Raw genomic sequence first — 6,814 nt, forward strand, 5'->3', positions numbered from 1 at the left:
GAAGAAGTATTGTAATATATAATGTATCCTTATGGAAGTACACATAGGTTTTCGGTAATATATATGATTTAACTTTTGGTCGGAATTAGTTGATTTTCTTTTTATTAAAATTAAAGATTTTAGAAGAGGAACCTGCTGTAAGAGATAATTGGACAATGTAGCTCAGAGGGGGGGGGACTGAGGGAAGTCCCCACACAATGGAAAATAGCAATGTGATGGATTGTGAAATTTTTATGTCTTGTTTGTATGTTGTGTTGTGTTTGTTGTTGTTTTATAAAAAATGCAATAAATATTATTATTATTTTTTTAAAAGGAAAACTGTGGGGATTCCTTCCCATTCCATGATTGTCTGTAGGGGCCTGCCTGTAGGATATGGCAATGGAAGAGCATTAGCAACAGAGAAGCAGAAACACACAAGGGAGAAATTGATCTTCAAAATCCAATCTGGGCAGTTTAGTACCAGGCCCTGTGTAACTGAGGAGGAGGAAGCTATCTGGGGACAACGCCTCTGGGATGGGATTAAAGGGGTTGGATAATACATGTGGGGCAGAGGAGACTGGAGGGACATCCAGCAGGAAGCACACTCTCCCCAGTATGAGAATAAGGTCAGGCGCCTTTACTGATGTGCTGAAGCTCTGCTGGAAGAAAGTGGTGTGTCTTCTGCCCTCGAGAGCTCAGGGCAAAAGAAGACTTTTTTTAAAAAGTGCCTAATTCCTACTGTAGAAGCTACCGCTGAGCAACAAGCACATCCAGCTGACTGGAATCTTTCCCAAACACACTAGCCAGGCAGGTTTCCTGATCCCTGCTCACTGGAAGCGTAGGTGCTTGAGCATGATTCAGACAAAAGGAATGGCTGGGCACTGATGAGTTGGCACACTCAAGGGGTTTCCTATTAGCTGCAGCAGAGGGAGAGAGGAAGCGACACCACGTCATTTGCATGACACACACCAACTTCAGGTGCGGCTCAATAGGTGAGGGTGTTAAATGGGGCCTTTAGGTGGGGCAGCTAGTGTGGTGCCTTCCAGTTGTTGGACTCCAGCTCCCATCAGCCCCAGCCAGTATGGGCAAGGGTCAGGAATGATGGGAGGCTGTAGTCCAATAACATCGGTTCCCCCTATGAGCCGTTCCCAGCAGCAAGGCCAAACTCCAATGTTCCTAGAATTGCCTGGGTTTTTAACAGGCCATGTGTCTTTCAACAGCAGCTGAACACCTGCAAACATTTAGCTGTTGACACTTTCCCTGCCAGGGAAGTGCAGTGATGCAGAAAGGCTTGCCTGCTTCTGTGTTGGGCGAAAGATTCCTGCATTGCAGTGGGTGGGCTAGATGATCCTCGTGGTCCCTTCCAACTCCACAGTTCTATTATTCTATTTCAGTGTATCTGGCTGGCCGCAGTTAAAGCAGGGGTGAGGAGAGTCAGGACCAAGGGCCAAATGGGGTCCTCCAGGCACTCTGCCTGGCCTTCGGGACTCCTTCCAGGCCACACACCCTCCCCAGCAACTCACTTACTTTGCATCCTCCTTAAGGGATTATGCCTGGCTGGAATGTTTTCGTCAGTTCTGACAATGGTTCTTGCTTGTTGGATGGTGGGCAGAGAGGGATGCGGGAGCACGGAGAGAAACTAGCCTACTGTACAAAAGTAAAATTCATGTTTGCTGCTCTGGCCCTGCCCACCCTGGGAACACGGCCCCCAGGAATTTGCCCAGAAGGGAAGGTGACTCTTCAGTGGGTTTGAAAGCAACTCTTCCACATCACAGATCTCTAAACCAGACCTTATTTCTGAAATCGTCTCCCGATTCACACTTCATTCCTGCTTCTTCCTTAGCGAGCTTTAGTCCCTGGCAACTCAACCTCTCTTAGCACCACCTGTGCCATTGCCTCTGCCACCAGGAATAGCAGCTGCTGCCTTCTGTGCAGGTGTGCAGGTCACCTTTTCCTAACTGGCAGTGGTTCACTCCTCCCACTTGAGTGTCCGTGGCTTTCAGGATAGAGAACTGCAACTTCAAGGAGCTCTCTGGCAATGCGCAAGGGGCAGGAATTGCCACATTTTTGGGATTGGCTGTACTCCTGTGCCTTTGACAGCAAGCTGACACACAGAAATTTAAGCAACCGAAGCTTGGTGTGTGGGTGTGCATCAAGCTCCTGTTAAAGGCCCAGAGGCAAGGCCAATAAAATGTGGCAACCTAATCCACGTGAGATCAATCTTCCACCCATCCATGTTTTGAAGGTAGGATGGGAAAGTGCCTGGCTTGTTTCTCTGAGCACAGGAACTCCTGAAACAAAGTTCTGAGCAGAGGCTGTTCAGATGCTACATTTTTCTGTATTACCGCACCCTTTGTTTTTGCTGGGCTTCTGTGCTTTAAATATAAAAAAACCTACACAAGAGACAAAAGTCCCAGACCTGGAACTCACGCCATTAACAGCATCTTTCTGTATGCACCTATTGAATTTCTGTCTACCACGTAATTGTGGCTGCGCTCTGAATTGTGGCCAGCTTACCCTGATCCTACTTCTCCTCCAGCAGTGCATCACTGCATAAGAGGCAAAGGTTTCCTGCGAAACTCTATCCAGCCCCGTCTCCCTGCCTGACTCAGCGCCAGGAGAATGTTGTAGGCAGGGAAGCAGGTCAGGGTGAAACCTGACTCGCCCGACAGAGAGACAGGCCTATTCCAGAAGCACATGGCAGAGATGAATTAGACAAACCTGCACAGACTTGGGGGAGACTGAAAATTTCAGCCACTGAAATCAAAAGGCATTTTCCAGTGGTCTGTTTGTGCTGGCGGGTTCAGTGATTTGTCACCATGTTGCACTGCAAGGATTGTGATTGCTCCATTGTGAGCCCAGAGGAGAAGCTCAACATCACAAATGTACTCAATTTAGAAGCTCACAGTCACAGCCAATAGTGGGCAGAGTCTTTTCCAGCCCCTACCTGGAAGAAATGCCTGGGATTGAACCTGGGACCTTCTGCAGGCAAAGCATGTGCTCTATCACTGAGCCACCATGTCTTTTCCTCTTACCCGACCATTTGCTTCCTGGAAATAGTTCATGAGCCTAGGCTTGCTTTCTAGCTTTGCTCCAGTCTCTCTTCCTCCTTGACTTTTCATGTCCATCACCCATTGTTTCCTCAACTCCTTGCCTTTTAGGCTACTACATACTGTTTAGGTCAACACACTTCATGTAGCCATCCTGCCTCTCCACCAGCCCTTCTGGCACAACCATTTTCCTGTCTGCAGTGTCCAATTTCTCCTCATCTTACTTTTGAGACCACCCCCCTCAGCTCAATTCCCCACCTCCTCCATCATTTCCCCATCCTCCTTTCCTTGCATTCTCTTTCTCAACCTGCTTACCTCCTGTGTATATTTATATTCCCTCACTAGACCTCTTCCCAGTCACCAGCCTTTTGCTAGGTGAGTTTTTAATCCCTTCCCTCACAGAAGCTGGACCGCAGACAGCTTTGTTCCCTGAGCAAATAAATATTCCAAGCTTTAACCGCAGCTCAACCAACCCATCTGTCTTAGGTACAAGCACAATGTAGTAAAGATTTTCCACACAACTCTATGTGCTTGAAGCTCATGCCAATTATACCAAAACTAATGATAGCCATCTTCAGATATCTGAAAGGCTGTCACATGGAAGATGGAACGAGCTTGTTTTTTCCTGCTTCAGAGAGCAATCAGTTCAAATTACAAGAAAGGAGATTCCAACTAAACATCAGGAAGAACTTTTTGATGGTCAGAGGTGAAACAGTTTCCCATGGGAAGTTGTGGACTCTTTTTTCCTTGAAGGCTTTTAAGCAGAGGTTGAATGGCTATCTGTTGTGGATGCTTTAGCTGTGATTCCTGCATTGCAGAGGTTGGACTAGATTACCCTTGGGGGGGGGTTATCCCCCAGCGTGCCAATATCTCCTTCTTGTGTGCAGCTTTTGGCAACATGGCCAACATTACTTATCATACCACATTGAAGATAGTGTTTGGGGTGTTGTTGTTGTTTGCATTTTAAACTGGTGTTAAATGAAGTTCAACCACTGCTCAAATAAAGTATTGAGGCACTACATTTGAGTTTTCATGTCAGCCCCCAAAGTTAGAATTTCATTAGGAGAATAATCTCCACCACACTCCTAAAGGAAAATTACACCAAAAGGGAAATCTCTTGTCACTGCAGGAGTGTGGTAGAGATGTGGGCCCAGTTGTTCCCATAAGCTCAGCATGTTCATTGCCCACATCTCAGGGCTGACCTTGCCTGGTCCCTATACTTCGGAGGTGAGAGAAGCACAGCTTGCATCTCACGTGACATCCTGGGGCTCTATCATAATTAACTCATAGATTTTTCCATAAGTCGCAGAAGGGCAACCGCTTCTGAGAGGAGGCAGGGCAGGAACTCAATCTACAGAAAAGCTATATTGATTGATTTTACGGTCATTATATAAACCCTGCCGACTGGCTATACTTCCAGTCACCATCCCAACACACCACAGGCAGTGGTTGATGATAGCCGTGGCAGCCAGGAATATATGAGGGCAAGCTTTTCCCATCTTTCTTGCTACTGTGCCAGGCAAAGCTGGATGCTACATTTCTGCCTGGAAGGATGCTGTTAATTACATTGGAGCTGGTCCAGTAAAAAAAACAACCCCTATCATTGGCAACCTTAATTAATCTCCCCTCCGTCTGTAGCACTTTCATGTTTGTTTGTTGTAAACCACATGAAAATTCACATTTATTTTTGTACACATTAGCAGTGGAGAAGCCAGTGTGGTTTAGTGGTGAGAGAGTTGGACTAGGACCTGGGAGACAAGAGTTCAAATCCCCGCTCAGGCATCAAGCTCACTGGATGACCTGCAAAAATAGTAGCAGATCTCTGACCCTGTGACCCTGGACCTCTGTGAACTTCTTTCAAATAGGTTGCTTCTTGAATCTTGTAGGTCCCCTCAAGCAGATGGTCTTAGCAGCTTCCAGCTCCTGCAAGACTCCTGAAGAGGACTGGCAGCAATACAAGAGATACGAAGTCTTCTCTCTCTTGTAGTCTTTGTTTCCAAGGAACAGAATCCACAATGTGTGACTGTGCAGGCGGTAGGCAGACTGGATCCTGAAATTTGTCAACAACAGCATCCACCCTAATGGTGACCCTGTGAAAGCACACCCCATTCCACTTCCTTGCATACAAGCACATGGTTCCCATTAATTCCATTGTTGGTTGTGGAGATAGAGTGAAAACTGTCCTCTAGCCCTAGCATTGGTGACCTGATGTGTGTGCAATGTGGCATGTTGCATCATCCACCTCACCACCCAGGAATATTTACAAAAACATGCCAACACACACACGCACACACACCAGTCATTTTTCAAGTAGCTTGTTACACCTTCATGTGACATCATCACTCTTCCCGTAGCAGTTTCTCTCCAGCAAGGCATCTTTTGTGATCCTACTTCCAAGCTACCTCACACCTGCATACCTTAGATAAGGGGAATCAGCCCTTAGAAGTACACCCATCCTTTTGGAGCAATGCATCAGTCATCCCTGGCTCACTAAGGATGGCCCTACTGAATTCCACACTGCTTCACAGACACCCTTAAAAATACCATTGCTTTTCTGCACTCCATTTCACTGGCTTGTGCAGTTTGGCTGGTTCAGTGTCTGAAGAATAAAACACTGTATTATTTATTGGCAGAAGTAGTTTCACCTCTTGGGCTTGAAGATGGATGTTGCCCTCCTACTCACCCTCTCCCTTTGAGGATCCAAACGATGCTTTAATATTCCTTGGAGAAGGACCCCAAGAATCCAGCAATGTAATGAAATAAAAAGATGCATGAATCTGCCGGCTTGGATAGTCAACATTGTCCCAAACATTTGAGAACCTCTCAAGTTCTCCCATTTCCTCTCTTACCAATGATCAGTATCTGCCATCACCTAGTAAAGGCGTAAAGAAGATTGCTGCCTTAATTTTTGTATATGCTCAAGCCAGTTTTTGGTCTTAATTTGGGCAGCTAAAAAGGCAATCTAGGTGGACTTGATTCCTGCTCTAAGTCACCAACTTGGGCAAAGTCTTGGTCCCTCAGCCTCACTTAACCTTCAGAACTGGGAAAGTCAGTTCACCACCTTTTAGGCCAGATGTCAGCAATTTAGGCCAAATCTGGTCCATCTGGGATAGGTAAAATTAAAGCCCCTCTGGCCAAACCTTTTATTGTGCATGCTTGCATGATCTGTGCTCAGGGTGGTATCAGGGCAGTTATACACAATTCCCACTTTCAATACAGTTTGCGCCTACAAAAGTTTTGGGCGGTCATATTGCTTCTTTCCCCATCACTGCATACTGCAAATGTTCGGGGTATGTGTGCTGTCCCACTTGTTGCACTGTAGTGGAGAGTACCCCTCCAAACAGCAATAACGTAGTAACATTGGGGAAGTATCGCAGAACAACCAATAAAGCTGAATGATGTGTGGGTAAAGGCCAGCATGACTAAGCAACATAACTAAGTGTGGGTGGTCCAGTGTAAATCCACCACTACTATTGCATCCATGACACCTGCAAAAAAGAAAAAGAAAGAAAGAAAGAAAGAAAGAAAGAAAGAAAGAAAGAAAGAAAGAAAGAAAGAAAGAAAGAAAGAAAGAAAAAGAAACCTACCAGTCTGGGGGATCCATTAGCCCCCCACCTCTCCCAACTGTGAACTCCAGTGGCAAAAGGAATTTGTAGATGAAGGAAACTGGCCATAGACATTGTAGGGATGAGGATTGTTCCTAGACAAACATATACCACGTGGTCCTCCAGAAAGCAGAGCAGCTAGCCAGCCTCATAACCTCATGATAAGTAGGAAGGTGGTGG

This window comes from Lacerta agilis, chromosome 8 (genome assembly GCF_009819535.1).
Source record: "Lacerta agilis isolate rLacAgi1 chromosome 8, rLacAgi1.pri, whole genome shotgun sequence".
NCBI lineage: Eukaryota > Metazoa > Chordata > Lepidosauria > Squamata > Lacertidae > Lacerta > Lacerta agilis.